Source organism: Agelaius tricolor, unplaced genomic scaffold, assembly GCF_023055355.1.
Source record: "Agelaius tricolor isolate 1412-34295 unplaced genomic scaffold, bAgeTri1.0.p SCAF_50, whole genome shotgun sequence".
NCBI classification, from domain to species: domain Eukaryota; kingdom Metazoa; phylum Chordata; class Aves; order Passeriformes; family Icteridae; genus Agelaius; species Agelaius tricolor.
Window position 1 is genome coordinate 756,596 of NW_027269310.1, and position 22,404 is coordinate 778,999.

Below are 22,404 nucleotides of genomic sequence, written 5' to 3' on the forward strand. Positions count from 1 at the left end.
ATTTAATGGCATCTTAACATTGTTTTCACAATCTTATACTCTGCATCTTTTACTCCTTATGAAGCTGAAATCTTTTTAAATACAAGCAATTCTACTGCAATTTTAGAAGTTTCAAAACCATTTTAACATACTGAAAACAAAACAGTCTAAAAAGACAGGTCTAACAGCCATTAAAATGCAGGAAAAAGCAAGAGGACTTCACGTAAAAGAACATACATTGAACAGCAACATTTCTTCCACTATGTATTTATGTGTTAAGAAAAATGGAGTAAATTTAAAAGAACAGAAGTTCTTTAAAACCAGACTTTCTAATGCCAGAAACAGCTTTGAAACAACTTTCTATGCAGTTCTATTTATTTCAAAATTTAAAATTGGCCAATTTTTGTCCCAACATTTTGAAGCACAAGGGAGGAAAGGTGGAAAAGGCTCTGCAGGGGTTGCAGTTATAGATCTATAAAGTTCATATGTGTAAAGGAATGAACACAGTATTGAACACACTGAGTATGACAGAAAAATGCAACAAAGCACTAACTCTGAGAGAAAAACAACCCTGCAAGCAATGCCAGGGCACTGGGTATTTCTGCATTTTAAGCAAAGAACTTTACAACATCTTTAATTTTCCTTTTCCTGTCCATTTTGGAGAGCGCAGCCCAGCCCGCCTCGCGCATTCTCCTCATGGTTTTGAGTTTCAGAGCAGAGCCTGGAGATTTCACACTGGATGGAGCTGGGGTCTAGGAAGGAAAATAAAGCCATCCTTTAGTTTCTGTAAACAATCTGATTAACTGCTTGCTTTAATCTTAGGAAAGGCTAACATACCTTTTTTGGTGCTGTGGAATGTAATTGTGAAGCTTGTGGATAATCTTTGTACAAATTTTTAAACATTTCTTCTTCCGAGACTATGCTCTAATAAATGAAAAAGTTACTTACTCACACTATATTAAAAACTACTTTTTCTTTCCCCCTAAGGATATTAAACTATGAAAAATTAAAAAATTAAGATGTCATTATGAGGCAAAACAGTTCAATAAAAAGAATGTTAATTATGTACATACAATTCCAGAAAGAACCAATCAATTAAAAATATACACATAAATATTGGCTTGAATGTGGAAGCCCAAACTGTTTATTTTCATTCTCAGAGCCAGCAGTGAGCACAAAGAAGTGCTCAGCACAGGATTTGCTCTCTGACTCTTACCAGGAGGTCAGTGTGCTCAGAGCTGTCTGACTGAGTGTCCAGCTGCACAAGCACTTTCTGCTTTTTCCTGCTGCTCTGCTCTGAAGGCAGGTTTGTGCTTCTTCCACTGTGCATTTTATCCATTGGAGGAGTCTTGATAGCATATGTCTGGGAAAGAAAACGTTTCTATTTTTAGATTTTATTTTATGGGGTAAGAATGGAATCTAAAGCCAAACTCAGGAGCCAGTTTACAGTCTGAGTGTCCAAGAATTCACCTGAGAGAAATGGTGGAACTCTTCTCTTTCCATCCAAACATGAAGCAATGACCCAAACAAAGTGGGGTGGGGTGGAAATAGCATTTTTTATATTATTTTTGTTGCCAAATGAGGAGAATGAAGGGGAAGCTATGGAAGAGCTGAGTTTCATGGCACATTGTATTTCAGTTCTTCATGCTTATCTGCAGAAATTCAGGTTATTCTGAACTGTAGCCACTACATGTGGACCATATCAAACATCAAAGAAAATGGGAACAAACAAAACTGCAGGGAAAGGCTTTCAGAGAAAGATTGATAGCTATATCAAGATTGGTGTTACTTAAAATAGTCTTTTCACTAGAAGTTAAACTAAGAAGCCTTGAATGGTCCAGTGCAGTCCTTTTTCAGACAGATAACATCAAAGTGGTGCTGGATTCCATTGCTCCAATATGAAACCCACAAGTGAACTCCTGACAGGGAAGAAGGGTAAGTTCTGCAGTCAGGACTACTTTGACACTTTGACCATTTTTACAGCTAGATCAGCTTTGTTCTCTTCCATAGAGGAAAAGTGCCTTTTCAAATGGACACTTGTAAGACTGAGTAAAACAATTCCAGAGACATAAAAAAATCAACAACTGAGCAAGAAAAATTACACAGTGGGAGCCCTTCCAGAAACTGCTGTCTAATATCTCCATGGAATGGTAGGACCCTTTAAAATCCCTTCTTATCCCAGGGGGAAAAAAAAATCATCTACAGAGAAGTAAGAAATACAGGCAGAAAAATGCAACAAGAAAAATTCACTGTTAGGAGCTACAAAACTTCAGTGTTGGACTGCCCAAGGGGCTTCCTGCACTGAAGGAGATATTTTTTATTTTTATCTTTTTTATTTTAGGAATATAATTTGGAGACTTTCTATTTTTACATGAGTAGATTCACTGTATAGATCTAAACAAGGTTTAGGAGTCCCAGGAACATAAATTTTTATTATCTTTAAAAAGTTTGAAGTCCAAAGCATTCCAGTGTCTTTTGTTGAATGCAAATAAATTATCATGGCACTTCAATTGATTCTACACATATAAACACTACCAAATTTTAAAAGCAATTAAAAAGTTGAAGTTACCTTGTGTTTCTTTTCACTTTCAGGAATCATACTGTGAGAGTGCTCTTTTACAAGATTCTCCTACAAAAGAGTTATGTGACAGCAAGGAAATATTTCTTTGAATTCAGTTGTTAAAAATCTTCTTGGTGTAATTACAGAGCACAGTCTATAATCACAGACTGTTACAAAGCTCACACAAAAATATGACCAGGTTTAGCACAACCTCAGCATTCAAAAGTCACTGAAAAAACCCTACAGTTTAGGGAACTTTTTTGCTTTAGCTAGTTAAAATTAACTAAACTAAAGGAGAGTTTTGTTTTGTTGTTAATTTATATATAATCTATAATCACAGAGTGTTACAAAGTTCACACAAATATATGACCAGGTTTAGCACAACCCCAGCATTCAAAAGTCCCTGTTTTTCTGTTCAGTTTCATTTCTTATCCAACTCCTTCCACAGCACAAGCCCAGGCCACACCTCTCACCCCCACTGCTCAGTGAATAAAAAACTCCACCTTCTCTTCAATTTCTGCTTTCAGTTGTTCCTTAAGGGAGGCCAGTTCACTTTTCAAACATGACAGCTCATTTTCCTACAAACCATTAAATAAAGGACAGGGTTAACTATGCACAGCCCAGAAAAAAGAAAACAGTCCCAAGTGAGACAGTAATTAACAGGGACACTCATTAGATACACAAGAGAATTCTATTTGCTTTTCAGCCCTATACTTGAAGCTTTGCTTTAGCTTGTTTAAAAAGACTGAAGCACTATAAGAAACAGGGACTTGATCAGAAATGTTCAAGGTAAGACCTTAAAACACTTGGGAGAACAGGGCTGAGAGGGCACAATCGAAATATTTAAAACAAAAGTTTCCTATTCCAAGTGGGAAGTCAGAGCATGACACACTATCTGCAAGACCAGACACAAACACACTGCTACTCCAATTCATTTCTAGAAACATTTGGAGTTTTTAGTGCCCAGAATAAGATCTGCTGCAGCAGCTTGGGTGGGACTGCTACTGGCAAAAATTAAAACCACACTGGAAAAGTTCCCAGAGAACTGTCTCTGGTGGGAAAGACCCCAGAGCACAGCAGGAAAAAGAAACTCTCTAAGCAACCTGAAAAAAGATTTTTAGAAGTCACAAACTGACTGAAGATCACATCTTTTGTCTCTCTGTGCTGTCGCTGGGCAAGAGGCAGGGATTGGGAAAAAAGGTGTTTTAAAGGTTTATTTTAATTCTCATTACCCATTTTTAATTCTATTAATAATAAAACTTTTGATGCTATTTAGGTTTGAATCTGCTTTACCTTCAAAGTGTTTTTCTCCTAATCCTTATCTCAACTTGAATTTTTCTTTCCCCTCCTCTGCTCAACTACAGCAGAGAAAAATGAGTGAATGTTTTTTTGTGTGTGCCTGGCCCTTAGCCAGTATAAAACCACTCCACAATGACATCAGCCCCTTCACTGAATTACTGCACATTGGAAAGTACTCCTTACCAGTGCTCTTGCTGATGAGAACTGCTTTTGCTGTTTCATTTTATAGACTTTTAACTCTGCATCTTTTTCTTCAACCATTTTATCATATTCATTCTGGGTTAAAAAAACCAAACCAACAACAAACTCAGAACATGTGACTAAATGTTACAATTATAGAGTTATCCAGTCTTAAAACATCCTTTCTTTCAAACCAGGCTCTTAAGATTCAGAAAGAAAAGATTCATTGATGCTTCTGCAGAAACTGTAAACCAGAAAATGCTCAATTCAAGTATTATTTTGTGGACTGGCAGAGAGTGCTTGATTTCTGTGCAGCAATATGTGCTCAGCACTAAGAGCCAGCTGTGCCAGCTTTATTAATGTATCTGCTAAAGATATTGCAAAATAGAGGAACAGAAAGGAAAACTAAAATGTGTCAGCTAAACTGCTGACAGTCACTAAGGCATCTCAGAGAAAGAGCCAAACTGATACTGAAAAATATTGCACTCAGATGGTATCAAAGGAAGCCTGAACTGAAAAAAATCTAAAAATCCCAGAAGTTTGGATGAATGGAATTTATCTGCCCATAGGAATCTTTTGAAAATCTTCAAATGAATTTGATTTTAGATGATGCAAAGTCCAGCATGTGTTCAGCTTCCTTTTCCCAGATTCAGGCCTGTTTCTGCTTTGGAAAGGTCATGAACGTGGTATCACAAGTTATAAACATGCTGTTAACATGGTATCACACACTGCAAACCACAGCAAGCAGGAAAATCTCTTCCCTTGTGCTTTTCCATCAGTGCCATCATCTCAGTTATCTTGTGCTGACATCTGGCATCAGTTTCTCTCTGTATCATTGCTGTTTCATCACAAAGCAACCTCATCTTTTCTACCTGTCAGTAATAAATTGCATTTCATTCATCAACATAACCATCTATTTCTTTTTAATCTTAATTTCTTCTTTCCCCTGTGGGTGCAAAGTTTGCAGTCCCACTTGGGCTTTATTTGCTTTTAAGATCCCTTTCAAATCCCTCATCTTTTCTGCAGATTGTTAAAATGGGCAGGATCAAAGGTACAGCCATGGCAGGCAAGTTCACTTCAAACCAAAAGGCCATTTCAAGCACTCTGCCCTAACATTTCTTAGCATTGCCATCAAAAAAAAAGTGTGGGCAGAAAAATACTAATATGGGAGAAGTTATAATCTAATTTAACTATGCTGACTTTATACCAAGGGTGGAATTTCTTTGAACTATATCTTGAAAGCAAGAAGTTTTAATGGAGTTCTTATTTTCAAAGACATATTCAAATACGTCAGCCTAAGCACCTCATGTACTGAAGCTTTGCTCACAGGCATACACAAATTCCATTCATGTCTGAAATGGAAGAGCAAGGACTCTGGCCAATAAAGCTTCATAAAAACATTTTAAATTAAAAAAAATTAAATTGCAGTAAAAATTAACACCTCTCACCTCTTCACGAAGTTTATTTTCATTTCCTTTTCTTGTTTCTATGTCTTTTTGATAGATGTCAACTGCTTCCTTATGTTGCTTGTTCCTATTTTCCATCTCTAACTGCAATTTATTCACCTTTTGAGAATGCAGAATTGCTGCTGTTATTTGTTTAGGAATTACTGTGTTAATGATTTTTTCTTACCTCTTGTTTTTGAGCACAAACACACTGTTACTGTTCAGGTATATGATTAAAGTGTTTCCTATTTAAAAGTTCAGCTTTTTTTTTAATAAAGAGTTGAACTTTGGCCTGAAGTGAGTTGGAAAATACTCAAAGAAAGAATGGCAACAGCCCAGTGGGGAAGACTGCCCTAAGCAGTCACCCTAAATGCTGTGAATGCCTCAGAAAAAAACAAACACAGATGGAGATTTGATTCCCTCTCTTGTAAATCTGTATCAGATTTTCACAGCTTTTATGGTACATTTTTCTCCCAGCTGTGCATCTTGATTACAGTTTTTCCTTTTAAGGTTATCATATGAATATCCTCAAAAAAGTCCACTTTTCTTCAAGTGCAGTACCCAAAGCTGGACACAATATTCCCATCAGAGGGATTGCCACTGCAGAACACATTTAAAGAACAGCCTTAAAAAAGTAATATATATATATACATAGATGTATATGTCTTTTAAATGCTTTTCTGTTACAATGAGGTTGCTGAACCCTGTTCAGTCCACTATCAACAAAAGGAAAAAAAAAAGGAACAGATTAGAAACATCATTAATTGCAATGTGAATCCATCTCTTAAATGTCCAACAGTCAGTGCCCAATGATTACAAATGGAAGCATCTTCTAAAAACTGTGAGCTCATTCCTGCAAAGTCTGTATCCCAGATCCCAAAGCAGCTCAGAACGTATTGAACAAGTATTATCATTACTTACAGTGGCACTTAAAAACACTCACCTCATCTTCTACATGATGTTATTTAAACCTACCTTCCCTTCATAAGTATTGCTTTTCTTGCTTTCTGCAGTAAGTTTCTTCTTTAACACCTTATTCTGGTGAAATAAAACAAAACAAGCACTGTACCTTAATAAGTAAATAGAATTATGTAATGGTTTAACTGCATCAAGAAATTCCAGCTTTCATCAGGCAAATAACTCTCTGTTGTGCAGCTCAGGTTCCAGAACAATTCTTCAAACAAATGAATGTTCAACTAATTTCTGTGATAATTACTGTTTCTTCAGGACCTTAAGAAAGGCTCCTCCTGAGCAAGAGCAGGGAATAACAAATGAGGTGCAGAATGGGAATTACAACTAAGATGCTGCTGACAGAAGGTGTGAAGATGTCATGACAAAAAATACAAGTTCTTTATATTTACAGTGAAGTTACTACAGTTTGTGCCAGTGCAGAATTATTTTCTACAAGTGGTAACTGAGATACTTATTACAAGTACAAAAATAACACTATGCACTAAATGAAAAAGAGTAGAAGTTCATTAAAGGTATTATTTTTGTAATTGCTCTTTTCAAATAAAGGCACATTTAACAAATCAAGTGATTCCTGAGATGACTCCCTAATTTGCTCAGGGTTAGGATAAGAAAGGAGAATTTTTAAATTACATAGGTGTATCTAAAGACATCACAGCAGACACACCCTGCTGAAAAGGCAACCCAAAACATAATGTGTTTATGTATTTGTGAAATGAAAATCTCTACCCACCTCCTGCTGCAACTCTTCAATGCATTTGGTTTTATTTTCCACCTGCTGCTTTAAATTGTCCATCTGAAAGAGAGATTTCAGACATTCATTAGTAAGTTCTACAAATGACTCCCTATGTGAGCAATTCCTGTAAATGTTCTCAAACCTGCACTTGCACCAGTCTGGTTTGTTCCAATGGGACTGCAACACCAGCTGACATGTTAGAATAATCAGAGTTTTAGCCATAAAGTACCACAACTTGTTAATCAATAGCAGTGAACCAGTTCCTTAGTGGTTATGGAATTAGGAAAGAAGAAGAAAAATACCCCAATATCTTCACAATTTAAAAATACACTTGTAGGAAGTTCCCTACATCCATGAAAAAATTAATTGTCCCAATTATTTTCTAGAATTTTGGTTTTCCTTTCTTGAAATTTCATTTTCAGTACTCTTTACCTGAAATGACAATTGTAAATCTTTGACTGTTACAATGAAATTTTGAAATTTGCTAAAAACCCCAAGTTGCTTTGAACCAATAGAAAGAAAGTAAAAATGTTTGAATCTATTTAAGCTAAAACTCACACTACATATAAAAAGCTAATCCAGAGCCCATCCATCACTGTGTGGGTATATGAAAAATCAGAAAAGCAGGTTCTCTGTTTGCCTGAAAAGAACCAAATCTTTAATATGAAACTTGCAGCAAAGAGTGAAGATCCCCGTGACTGTGCTTGTCTTTTGAAATACCAGGGCTCAGCATGGGCACACACAATGGCACAGCTGGCAGCAGCTGAGAGAGAAGAAACCTCTGGCAGAGATCACATCCCCCAGGCAGAGCTTTGCAGAAAAATCCCAACACAGATTTTACATTTAATGCTCTCCTACAGGTTCTGTAAGATATTTTCATGACACATGACATACATTTTCTTCTCTTTCATCCAGGGTACTTCTCATCTCTTCACCTGTCTTTGCCATTTTCTCCTTCCAAGACTCCAGTTCATTTCTAAGTGCCAAATTAACAAGCATTAGTAAATATTTCCTTCTTGCCTTTAACTTATTTTCAGTACTTCTAAGAAACCCTTCTTTTATTTTCTAAAAAGAGCTGCTAATGTTGATGGGAACTTCATAAGCTGCACAATGAAAATGTTCTTAAAATGCAGCAGCATGCCCAGTAAGTCAATGTGTGAACTGTCCATACTTTTTTGAAGTAGGAAAAGATGTTCCAGCTAAGCCAAGGAAAATACATCCTCACCTGGACTATTGCAATGCAGCTGTGAAACATGGGAGCTGCCTGTCTATTGAACTGGTGATACAGAGAGTAACTCTTACCCAGTTTTGCCTTGTCACATTTAATCCATAACCTTCACCTTCCATTTTCATTGCCTTCTCACCTGAGGTGTCTAATGCACAACAAGACAGCTCCTACTATGTAATACAAAATGATGGCAAACACTGTTCCTGCAGCAATTGGTATTTCTGATCTGAGAAAATTTCTACTTGGCCAACAGCAATTCTCAATAGTTTCTGTTTAGCTATATAATCTAGAAAAAACATGAATCAAAAAATCCCAGAAAGCAGCATTTGAACACAACTAACTATTTGAGTCTACTTCCTTTCACAATATCAGTTCTTAATATTTGTTTTTACTTGCCTTAGCTGGCTATTTGCCTCTTCTAGATTTTCAACTAACTGCTTTGTATTTTCTTCTTTTTTCTTACTATCCTAAATAAAGACCCATGTGTCAGCAAAGAAATAAAATTCAAAGTGACTTCTTAAAAAATTCAAAGACATCCAAAGCACACTGACCTGCCTTGCTCACAAGTGTAAATACACTTCCTTTCCAACTCAAACACAAAAAACAGCTCAGGTACTCTACAGACCCAAGTCATGTTGCAGCTCATCATCTAATTTGTAAAACTGAGTCATTTGTCAAATTGAGTATTGTCCTTTCATGAAACCTGGAAGTTTACAACTTGCCTCTTGTTGTTCTTGCAGTTTCTTGACTTCTGCAGCCACAGCATTTTTCTCTTGTGCTGTTTGTTCTTTCTCTAGTGAAAGCTTACTGAGATCCACTGTTAGTTGTTCATTCCTTAACCTAATTTCAAACAAATGGCCAAGAGGAATAAGAAGATGCCTTTTGAAATCTCTTTTTAAATTAAACATACCCATTATCAAGTCTTATTCCATGCTGAAAGAAGTCCAGGCCTTTATCTACAAATATAAGCTTTGCAGCAGAGTCAGAGAGATGTAAAAAGGTGACAGAAGAAGGAAAGAAAATCAGAGTCAACTTTTATATAAATCTAATGGTTAGTGAAGATGATGTAGTTCAAAGCAAGATTAACCATGAATTCAGAAACTTTCTCTTCTTGTTAAATAAGTCAAAGAGATATGGAACAACTACATATGCCACAGAATACATACAAATAGAGAAAGTGGAATTTAGAAATGTAAGTCTAGAATTAATGGCATATATGTGGTTCAAAACTTTCATTAGAAAAGAATCCTAGTTCATTTCACTGTGGATTAAAGCAGCTCCACCAAAACGAATTAAATATTATATTTTCAAAATGGTCATACGCCTCTTGTTCAAGATCTGTTTTCAGAGTCACAAGCTGCTTTAAATAATCTTGTTCCTTCTCAGCTGTACTTGTCAGCTGTGCTTTCAAATCCTGGAATTCTTTCTGCAAAATGAAAAGGAAGAGTTTTGAGTATCCATGTGCAAACTCCAACTGCTGGAGCTTATCAGACATGAACTAAGAGCACAAGGCTTTCAGAAGAACCCAACAACATCCATGGCATGGATTATCCAGGTTGGATCTTTCCAATCTCTGCTGGGATCTGGAAGTGCTGTGAGACAGTGAACTGTGACACCAGTGCTGTTCATGTCTGTCCCCTGCTGTGAGTTCAATTACCTGGGCTGCAAAATTAGGGTGGGACACTGCTCTGGGTGCTGTTTCTTATGCATAAACTTGTGTCCAAGTCATGATGTGTAACTTCACTATTTCTAAAAACATGTTACTATTGCCCTACTTCAGACCTCTCTCATCTGGAGAGCATTTTCATTGCTCTCTCCACATTTTTCTCTCTCTGCATATTTTCTACAGTAGCCTCAAGACTCTTCTTCAGTCAAAGTCCTCCAATTTGCCCATTTTAGAAAATGAGTGAAACTCAGTTCAGAACACTCAATGCACAGATTAGAACAACAAGCAAACACAGTGAAATGCACACCTGATTTCCCACTATCTTAACTTGAGTTGATATGGATTCTTGTTAGGCTTGTAAATCTAAAATCATAATGAAAAGAAACCTCTGTTCAGAGTGTATTTCATATAGCTGAGACTTCTGTGACAGAAAATGGGCCTGTGTCACAGTACAGCAGGGTTCACAGAGGCCAGAGCTAATTACCTGCCTGTAAGGAAGAACAAACGGGAAAACTTTATATCCAGAGGGAGTGGCATTTGAATGGGCATGAACAAAGAAGGAAATAACAAAAACCTTGAGAAGGAAAACCAAAAACATGGGAGACAAGAAAAACTAAAAGCACAGGAGACAAGAAAAACAGTGGCAATAAAAAACTTCTTCGAAGAAAACACTGAAATTGTGTGTGAGAAAGTTTAGTAGAAATGTTAAGGTAGACTAGATGGTGTTTATTTATGACATTTAAGATACTTACAAAGCAAGAGGAATTTCATATGAAGAGCAAATGCCATGAGATTAATAAAATGAATATTTACCAGAGTTTCTGACAGCTCTTCAAGTTGCACTTCTTTATCACATTTTACTTTAGTCATCTCTTCTACAGCACATGGAATGTAAAATTAATGGAACAGAAATGATTTTTCATATTTAGCAGGCAGTATAAAACATTTACCCCTTTGCAATACCCAGTTCTCAAAACTTGTTGGATTAAGTTAAGAAGCTGAAAAGCTAATTTATGACTTATTCTAAATATAGACTTGAAAAAATGATTCAGACATTAGCAAATCTCTATCGGAAGAGAAACTAAATATTTATCTTAAATAAAGTTTAGAGCCTTTCTATGTTTTCCACAATTATAGCTTCAAATAAACCATGGACTGTTAGACTAGAGTATTCTGCAAGTATTGATGCACCTGCATTGTTCCAGAAAAAAATCTGAACTGCTGAAGGTACCACATGGATATGCTGAGAAAGGAAACCAGTTGTTACTGACTTCCAAATGGTTTCTATGTGCACATTGACAGTGCTGGTATTTTTTGCAAGTTCTCAGCAGCAAGGCAGAGCTCTCACTCTGGGGACTAAGGAGCACATCCCTAGAAAGCACAGGATATCACATTTATGATATTTAAAGACAACCCCTGCCAGCATCATTCCACTTCCAGCACGGGGAGGGTCCCAGAAACCTCAATGGGAGGGTTTTATCTCTGCTGCAGAAGTCACTCCTGGCACCTGCAGTGCTGCTGCTCTTAGCTGGAAACCAAAATTACCTCCAGAAGAATTCATGCAGGAATGGTCTCACTATTGGAGCTCTGCACAGCACTGCCCTTTGGCTGCTGCCAGCACCAATGACCCCCAAAGAAAAGGGATCAGCTGAGTCAAAATAAATTCAGGCATTCCTGATAGGTACAGGTACTGTAAAATCATTTCTCCACCTACTAGAGACAGTCCATTTCCAGACAACAGCAGAAAGCATTTTTATTACTGCCTGGCTCATTTTCTGCCTTTCTACAAGCCTTACCCAGTTCAGCAGATTTCTTTTGGAGCTCCAAGGTAAGCAGCTTTGAATCATCTTCATATTTCTTTAACCTAAGAAAATGGTAAATTAAAAACCCCAAATGTAGGGTACAAAGCACTCACTGAATTTGAAACTTCAAGGACAATAAGACAAAGTCTTAGCACAAGCACTTTAAGAACATTTACCTTTCAACAGGCAGATGATGAATCTGCCTGCAGCACATATCAAATTACACTTTTACAACCTCAGAACAGTAGACATAAAAGTAAACAAATATATACCTACAGAAATCTCTATTTCTTAAAGACAGAGTTATGAAAGTTGGAGGGGGCAAAAATTTACTTTTTATAGACCAGTATCAACTATCACCAACAAAAAAATTTACATTCAATTCTCTGCATTTAGACCACTGTGTGGAAAAAACCTCCAAATTTCAGCTTCATTTCCAATGGTTCTTGATTTTGTCATAGACTGCAACCTGTAAGATCACTCTTGGAATTGAAACTCATTCATTTACCTATTTTGCTCTTCTTGCAGCAAGCTTTTCAAATTGGCAACAGAAGTCTCCAACTCCTCTGTCAGGGCTGCAAGCAAAGCCTTCATTGTTTTACATTCTTCCTCCTGCTCTTCCTTTTCTCCAGTAACCTGAATTAATGTTTTCACTCTAGTCTGGAGCTCAGTTTCCAAGTTCTTTTGAGTAACCTTCAAGACATGATATCATTTCTAAACATGTTTTGCAACAAACAGCTACAGCTGTTTCATGTCTAAAGTATCCATAATTATTTATGCAAATACTCCTCTAGTCTGTTTCTACTGTAAAACTATAAGCAAGGGGTACCTCTGCCTTTTGCAATGACATTTTAGCCTCTTCCAGCTCTGCCCTCAAATGTTCTTTACTGACCTGGGATTCCTTTAACATTTCTTCATGATGTACTAAACAAAAAAAGATGTTAATATTTTTAAAAAGAGGATATTTACTAAAAAGTACTGCTAAAAATGGAAAATTACATACATTTAAAGAATCTAACAAAGACCAATGGTACTGACATCATATACTATAAAATAATGGATAAAATTTGAATATAGATGGCTTAAAAATATTGAAAATCAAGTTCTGAAAAGTAAGTTTCCTCAGTGACATCTGCCTGACTGTAAATTTGCAAAACTGAAGCAACATATTTTCCCCTTGCAATCTTCCAAAGCTCTCAGTGCTTGACTCACCCTAAAAACGACCCTGCCAGTCCTGCTCCCACAGGAGCAGCTCCTGCTCCAAACAAAAATAAGGCCTTCAAGGCCCCAAAATTCTGCTGCCAACCAGCAACAGAATAAAGCTATCATGACCCTGTTTCCTATGCTTCTATAAACAATTACATATCATAAATAAACAATCATAAACAATTACATTTAAATTCTATAAACAATTACATTTGAACACAGCAGGCAGAACTCTTACAGTTTGCTTCCATTAAGTCAGCAATCTTATTTTGTGACGTCTGCAGCTGAGCCTTGATGTCTTTTATGACATCATCTTTTTCATCTCTCTCTATGGCGAGAGCTGAAATCTAGAAAAATGCAAGAAATATCATCATGAAGTCTGGAAAAGGGACAGATGCTAATTTTCATTTGTACCCCAGGTATGATAAGCAGATATTTTGCTGTCATTCAAGTTATGCTGTCATTCAAGTTAGATTAGATAGATAGATAGAGAGATAGAGAGATAGATAGACAGACAGATAGAAAATATTTGGCTAGATATAATCTTAGCCAAATATCGATCAAGTCACATTACTCTAAAGAAAAAAGTTCTCCAATTCAAAATCAAACCATAAATTCCAGTAGACTAAAGGTACTGAAAGATCACTAAACTTAGCAGAATTTGACTTAAATGCAGCTTCAGGTGTTATTTTGTCTTTTTTACTAATACCCAGAAACACTTCTTGGCTCTTGCATTGCCCCTTTAGTCACAAACAAAGCTCTACATATGAGATGGTAAAATGAGCAAACCTGCTTTTCCTTTTGACTGACTTCCAGTTTGCATTCTTTTTCAAACTTGTCCACTTTTTCTGCTTCTTCTTTTACTTTTGAGATACAGTAACATCCACAGTTAACATTCTAGCTGAAATATACTCCAAGTTCAATACAAATTCCACTTTAAGATTGCTTGGAATTGTACAGCTGTACCTTTTGTTTCCCAAGAGTAATTGTTGAGGCAATGTTTGATTTTATAATCAAAATACAAACAGAAAAGAGCATGTGAAAATGAAACAGGAACACACCAGGCTATACATACAGAGAGAGAGCATTTAGCTAAAGTTTCTGTAGCTATACACTAGTGCATTATCATCTAAATAAACCAACTATGTGAAGTAAGTATTGATCTCTAGACTGTACTTCACAGACAAAACTTCAATGTTGAGTGACTGTTTGAAAAATAAAGTTCCAAATTTGGCCCAGTGGAACAGCAACAGAAGGGGCCAGGCAGTGAACAAAGGCTGCATGAATAAAAGAAGGGTCCCAGTGTCTCAGGGTGACCTGCTCACCATTCCAGCCCTTCACATCTGTCTGCCCTGGCCCTGCATGTGGAACACAAGCTATGAAGTACAAAATTGAGCCAGCTGCATAAACACAATAAACTGAATTCTCACATTTGAAACTCATTTCCAATCTGTCGTTCTCTGCTTGCACACGAAGCTCTTCAAATGCCGCTGTCAGTCTCTAAAAACAAAATTTAATATCTGAAGTTCAATACTGGAAACCCTGGAACTTCTCCAGGGGCTGCTGCCCACCTCAGCCATTCTGAGGAACCAGCAGGTGGGTGAAACAGAGCCCAGAAAGAAGCCAGAAGTTGTGGCAGTGACCCAGCACTAAGCACCCATCCCACAGATCACAGGGATCCACATCCCACACACTGCTGCACTTTCTCCATTGAATGTGTTTTATGGAACACAAAAATCATTCTTGAAAAGGGACTGAAAACCCAACTTCCTGCATCACACATGACATGATACCCACACATGATGGATACAAACAGTATCCCAACATAAACATGGAACTCAGCTCAGCTCACATAACTCACATTCCTTTCATCAAGCTCGGTCACTTACTTCTATGTTGCTATGAAGTTCCTCATACAATTGTATTGTTTCTGCCTTTTCCTGTTCATCTATCAAAGCAAGAACATATGAGAAAGTTTTTCTTTTGAACAAGAATGCCAGCTGTCCAAGTCATTATACTTAATCAGCATAAGGAATTAAAAAAGGAATTACCAGCTCCATACTTATTAAATAAGTCCTTATGAAACATGGTGCCAAAAGTTACAGAATTTAGGGAAAATGTGCATTTCATTGAAACATTAAGCAAGCTCAGCTTTTAAATTTCCTTCCTAAGATATTTTTTTCTGTGAAAAGTGTAATTCTGGATCAGTTGATGTGACCATATTAATTATTATAGTATTAATGCTGTTGAATAATAATGTATCAACACTGTTAGTATTTCTAAACTGTAATCTAGGGTTTAGCACTGAATTTCTTCCTATCAGCAGATACCTATAACCACAGAGCTGTCATTAGAAAATTGCAACACTCCATGTCCATATTTTCCTTCTTCCACTTTTGTAATTGATACTATTTTTTCCTAAGAAAACAATTAAAAAGAGAACAGTAATAGAAACAGCTATCAAAAAAGAACAGTACATCCATATACAAGTCTTTGTAGAATTAAGGCTAAAAAGAAATCAACACTTCTTAAGTATCCAGGATCAAGTTAGTAAAATTCTAATGATTAGAATAACAATTCTAAATTGCATATACAGTAGAACTTCCAATCAAGAACATATTTTAAAACCTCAAGAATTTAAACTTCATTAAGTTATCCAACTGTTCTGGCTTGTTCAGTTTCATGAGAAGAATTCCAGTTACTCATTGTACCTTGGGGTTAAGACCTTTTCTCCCCATAAATGTGTGATGGCTGAAAACAGGAAATGTCAGCCCTGGAAATTTGTTAGGGAGTGCTGGGAATTTAGAGTAGATTCTACTGCCTAAAAACAGGCATGAAGGGTCACTTCTTCTGTCTTAATATATTCCCAGTGTGTGGGTGGCCCTGCAAACCTTCAATGGGCTGAGCAGCCTTGAGGAGCTCTGCCCTGCTCTGGAGCAGCTGCCAGGGCCAGTCAGGGCTGTGGGCACTGCCTCAACCCTGGGTCACTGTTTGGGCACCCAAAGAGCTCCCAGGCTGGCACCTTTCAGCAAACAATTTCACTGGCTTCAAAAGCCCTCTGCATTCAGCATTACACACCAAAAGTCTGTTAGACCTGGGGCTTCACTTCCAATTTTGTGAGCCACTTAAAATTCACTTTTCACTCTGAGAGCCACATCCAGTCGATCCCAACTGGAGAACTTCTCTGAACAGCACGAGAAATTTCTTCTTCTTTCTTCTGTTTGTGAATTTAGAGCAAGCTAGAAGTACATTTACTCTGATCAATAAAAGCTAAAAAAGCATTTACGTTTGCTGGTCTTCTCTGTGAAGCGAGTGCAGGTTTCCTTGAGCACATTACACAGATGCCTCGAAGCAGCAGCTCTAAAGGAGGGAAAAAATATCCTGTTTGCACAGGAGTGCACAGTACTTTGTGTGCCTAAGGAGTAACAATGGAAATGACCTTCAAAATTTAACAGCTACATAAAACTGCCCACATGGAAACTGATTCTTTCCACCACAAGAATATATACTTGGTTCTATTACTTACTCTTTCAAGAGATCTTTATTTTCACATATCTCATCTTCCAGTTTCAAATGGAGTTTTTCATTTTCAAACTAATTTCATAGGGAATAAATGCAAAAAGACACTGTTATTGAAAAATAGATTAGAAATGCACTTTGACTTCCCAAATCCCTCATGAAAATGTAATTTGGGGCATCAGTAGACAGAAGTCTGTTTTAGCTGGTATTACATGCTGAGTCATCTTTTGCATGAAAGATGCAATCATTAATGAACAATAATTTACCAGCAAATGAGGCACTTACAGGTATATTCTTCAGACAAACACTCACATGGGACAGGTGCCTGCAACTTCTCAAAATAATCATTTTCTCAAGGCACAAACCAAACTGCAACAGTCTTTAAGATTTAATTGTATCAATAATAGTGTCATACTGAATCAGGAAGCACTTAACTTTGTTTATTGAATGTATACTATACAATACTGGCCTGCAGTTCTTGAATGGCTTTATTCTGTGCTTCAATAGTCTTTTTATTTTCCTGGAGCTTTCTTTCTTTCTGGTTTAATTCAGTTTCCACAGTCAGTTTCCACTGCTTGATCTTCTCAGCCTCTTTGTAGAGTTTTGAGAACAATTCATTCATTGTTTCTGTATTCTATTGAAACAGGTTCCACAATTTAATCTCAAATACTATCTAATTAATAGTACATAATATCTAATTCATACTGTTGGAGATAATGTATTTATCTCTTAGAAACTTCACAAGAGTAATATTTTTCTACAGATGGTGATATAAGTTGATATATGATCAGGAGCCCAAGTTTATGCACAGGATGCACAAATCTTTGTGCATCCTCTATGTATGTATCAAAAGGCTTTACAGAGCACACAGGAGAAACAAATACAATGAAATATCCCAAACCCCCTTTAGACATCACCAAATAGATGGGCTTAAAGACATGGATAACTGCAGTCCACCAAAATCAATAAAGTTTTGCCAGAATTATCAGTGAAGCCAAAATTCCTTCTAGCAGGTTCTTCACACCATTTCTGTCCTCTCCTTCTGACAGACACTGCTGAGTTAAGTAAAAGCAGCTTCAGAGGCTTTGCCCAAGAGTACCTGTGATCTTGCCATGAACACACAGAGAATCACAGAGTCACAGAATAATGAGGTTGGAAGAGACCTCTCAGATCATCGAGTACAACCTCTGCCCCAACACCTGGGCTATAGCACCAAGTGCCATGTCCAGTCTTTTTATAAACACATCCAGAGATGGTGATTCTACCACCTCCCTGGGGAGAGCATTCCAGTGCTTCATTATTCTTTTGGTGAAAAATTTCCTCCAAATATCCAACCTATCCCTCCCCTGCTGTAGCCTGAGACTGTGTCCTCTGGTTCTGTCAGTGCTGCCCGGTGGAAGAGACCGACCCCACCTGGCTACAACCTCCCTTCAGGCAGTTGGAGAGCGCAATAAGGTCACCCCTAAGCCTCCTCTTCTCCAGGCTAAACAAGCCCAGCTCCTTCCAACGTTCCTCACAGGGCTTGTGCTCCAAACCCCTCAGCAGCCTTGTTGCCCTCCTCTGGATGTGCTCAAGCACCTCAACATCCTTCCTAAACTGAGGGCCCAGAACTGGACCCAGCACTCAAGGTGCAGCCTCACCAGTGCCCAGCACAGGGGCAGAATGACCTCCCTGCTCCTGCTGCCCACACCATTCCTGATGCAGGCCAGGAGCCATTGGCCTTCTTGGCCACCAGGGCACATTGCTGGCTCATATTCAACCGGCTGTCAGCAGCACCCCCAGGGCCCTTTCTGCCTCAACACTGTCCAGCCACACTGTCCCCAGGTTGGAACGTTGTAGGGGATTTCTGTGGCCAAAATGTGGAACTCAGCACTTGGACTTACTGAACTTCATGCTGCTGCACTCTGCCCATCCATCCAACTGATCTAAGTCTCTCTGCAGAGCCTTCCTTCCTTCCTTCCTTCCTTCCTTCCTTCCTTCCTTCCTTCCTTCCTTCCTTCCTTCCTTCCTTCCTTCCTTCCTTCCTTCCTTCCTTCCTTCCTTCCTTCCTTCCTTCCTTCCTTCCTTCCTTCCTTCCTTCCTTCCAACAGATCATCACAAGCTCCCAGCTTAGTGTCCTCTGCAAATTTACTAATGAAGGACTCGATGCCCTCATCCCCGTCGTCTATAAAAACATTGAACAGAACTGGTCCCAGTACAGAGCCCTGAGGGACAGCACTGGTGCCTGGCTGCCAGCTGCATGCAGCACCATTCACCATCACTCTCTGGCCCGGCCATGCAGCCAGTTCTGAGCCCAGCACAGAGTGCTCCTGTCCAAGCCATGGGCTGCAGCTTCTCCAGGAGTGTGCTGGGGGAGACAGTGCCAAAGGCCCTGCTGGAGTCCAGATACACAACATCCACAGCCTTTCCTGCATGCACCAGGCGGTCACCTGGTCACAGAAGGAGACCAGGTTGGTCAGACATGCCCTACCCTTCGTAGAGCCACGCTGGCTGGGTCTGATAGCCTGGCCATCCTGTGAGTGCTGTGGGATAGCACTCAGTATGAACTGCTCCATTATCTCACCTGGCACTGAGGCCAGGCTAACTGGCCTGTGATTACCAGCATCCTCCTTCCTACCTTTTGTGTAAATGGGTGTCACACTGGCCAGTGTCCAATCATCTGGAACCTCAGCAGTGAGCCACAACTCTTGATAAATGATGGAGAGAGGCTTGGCAAGCTCATCTGCCAGCTCCCTCCTCACCCTGGCATGGATCCCATCTGGACCCAGGGATTTACAAATACCCAAGTGTCCCAGCAGTTCTCTGCTCACACACGCAGCAGGAAGGAAAACCACCACCCTTGTGCCCTTAGAACACCTTGAAAGTGTCCTACAAGCAGTGCTGGGCCAGTGGTTGAGGCAGGGAGAGCAACACATGAGCCCAAAGGGCCCTTTGGTTCACTTACAACACCCCCAAACACCATCCTTGTTTTGGCTGCATCACAGTTTTGTTCCAGTCCTGATGGTACTTTAATAGCTTAGGATTAAAAAGTCTAAAAAGTTGTCAGGGATATGAAAATCAGCAGGGAGAGTGCAAGAAATGTGTTTTATTTTGTGGTAGCAAAGAGTGTTTTGTAGCTGCAAAGTACAGAAGCTATTGCAAAAAAAATGAGCTGGACTGAGTTGTGCTAAAGCAGAGATCTGCTGGTAAAGACACTGTCAAAAGAATCCAGTGCTTGAGGAAACCACTGAATTCATTGTTTTACAGATAAAACAAAGCCAGACAAGGTTGGAAACCACTCAATTCATTGTTTTACAGATAAAACAAAGCCAGACAAGGCAATGGGGATAATCTACTTCAGTTTTCCAAAGAATACTCTGATTTCAATCCTTCTGCCCCTCAACAGAATATTCAGAACCAGTTCCACAAGGATACTTAAGTGTTTAAATCTTACTCTAATTAAAGCTCATGGACTTCACAGGCACTTCAAACAAAGAAAGAACAACAGCAATATTGCAATCACCTTAATTTTTAAAGATTTGTTTCCAGGCATGTTCACTAAATCACAAATATCTCCTCTAAGTGATTCAGCTTTAAACAGGAGACAGAAAACATTATTCCCTTTTAACTACTTCCTTTAGCCCTGAAATATCTACTGAATTATGCTTTAGGCACTGTTTGGGAACAAATTCAAAAGACCCCAAGGAATTAGATGTGCAGAGTTGATACTTAGCTGACCTCTTCATCTACTTCAGAGCAAAGTTTCACTTGCTGTGAAATTGTATCTGAAACATGAAGAGATTTTGGTCAATGTCTTTCTAAAAAAAGTAACAGTGAAACTGTATTTAACAGTTACAGATATGAAACTGTGAGACTACTCATGAAAATTAAACCTTGACAAGATATAAAAATCTAAAGAAGGTGCATGGCAAATATTCCAATCGTACCTGAATCAGTGATTTCGCCACGGTTCGACACATCAAATGGCAGCTTAAAGTCATCATCTGAGCATCTGTTCAAACCCTGCACAAATTTAAACATTAGTTCCTTATGGGTAGATTTGTAAAGAAAGAATTATAAAATCCATAAAAAATCCCTACAGATGATGTGAAAATAGAATTGGTCATTAATAAAACAGCTGCCTACAAATTTCAAAGCCCAAGGTATTGGTAATGGCTTTGGAACTCACTTCTTCCTGCCCAGTGGTTGATCAAACTGTTGGTGTCCTGCAGTTTGATTTATAGACTGTGGCCAAAGGGGAGCTTTCAATGCAGGGAACTCAGCAGCTCCTGCCTGGCTGGGCCCTGGTGCATGGCAAAGGACTCAAGGAGACAAATTACTTTTTTGAAGACCAGCAGTTGACATTTCTTTCTTGCTTTGCTTCCAAGGGCACTTCTAGACCATATTTGATTATGTTTCAGCATGAAAATACCCTTTTACAAGGTTTTTAAGTCACAGAAGTTCATCCTGTAAACAGCTAACTCATCTGCTGTCAGAATATCCTGTTGAATCTCAACATATTTCATAAGGAGCTTCAACATGAAAAAATAACTTGTTGAATTCCCATAACTCAGTGTGGAGACAGAACATTTTCACTGCACACCTGATCTGGTGAGACCAAGACACCAACACCAGTGCGAGCATCTGAGTGGGGCCTGTGGGAATCCATCAAATCAGAGGGGTTTGGGAAAGCTGCAAAAGGCAGCCTCAGAGACAGCAGAACTGTGATTAGAGCCAAGCAGGAGCCATGAGATAGGTCAGCAGAAAAATTATTTAAAAAGTAGAAAAGTAAGGGCAAATAGAACAATGGTCTGTGTATTAACGCTTGTCTAGAATAACTCCCTAAGTTACAGAAAAGTTTATCTAGGGAGATATTAGGAAGTTCTAAGCTTAATAATGGAGCTCTCTGCATTGTGTTTTAAGGCTTACAAGCAGCAGGTATTGTATTCAAAAAAGGCAAGCATTGTTTGCACCAAAGGTACCTGTGCTTACAGTGGTTGGATAGAACTACTGTCAATATGCTTTTGCTTTGTGTGATTGGTCAAAAACCTTTGAAAGTAAGTTGTAACATTAAGTTCTTGGTCTGCTGCCTGGGATGTGAGCTGCTGGCATCTTCCCATTGTCATCACCATGTAATGAGACTGATGCTGGAAAAGAAAACAGCTCAAGGCAGTTCCTCAGCAGTCCCGTCCCGTTTGTGATTTGTACACAGACCCCAGCCGGAGATAGAGGAATGCCTGCCACTCCAGGCATACGCACAGAAACGCGAGTCCAGTGCAGGAGCCGTCCCGGCCCACGCAGGGGCAGGTGTGTGTGTGCTCCAGGCCGGGGCTGTGCCGGGGCAAGGGGCAGGTGTGTGTGTGCTCCAGGCCGGGGCTGTGCCGGGGCAAGGGGCAGGTGTGTGTGTGCTCCAGCCCGGGGCTCTGCCGGGCACTCCCCGGGCCCAGCACTGTCCCCGTGTCCCCGGGGAAGGGCCCCAGCGCTTTCCCCACGTCCCCTCCTCAGCCGCGGCCTCCAGAGCAGCACAGCCCGAGGGGACGGCCGGGGAGGGGGGGTTTGGGGCCGCCCTCAGCGGCCCCGCGGCCGAGCGCTCACCTGGGATCTGCCCGCAGACACCTGCCCAGCGCTCAGGCGCAGCGGCATGAACAATTTAAAGCGGTTTTCCTTCTCCATGGCTCCGATCAAAGGGCGGGCGGAGCGGCCCCAGCTGCCGGCGGCCGCTGAGGGCGGGCGCGAAGGGCGGGAAGCGGCAGCGGCCCCTCAGCGCGGGGGCGGGGGCGCCGCCTAGCGGAGCTCGCGGGGCACGGCCCGGGCACGGCCCGGCCGGACAGAGCGG

General features: G+C 39.5%; 1 pseudogene; it reads right to left on the bottom strand.

Annotated features, from left to right (window-relative positions):
- Positions 1 to 217: 217 nt before the first annotated feature.
- LOC139604344 (synaptonemal complex protein 1-like) lies at positions 218 to 22,241 on the bottom strand (annotated as a pseudogene).
- Between the last annotated feature and the right edge of the window lie 163 nt (positions 22,242 to 22,404).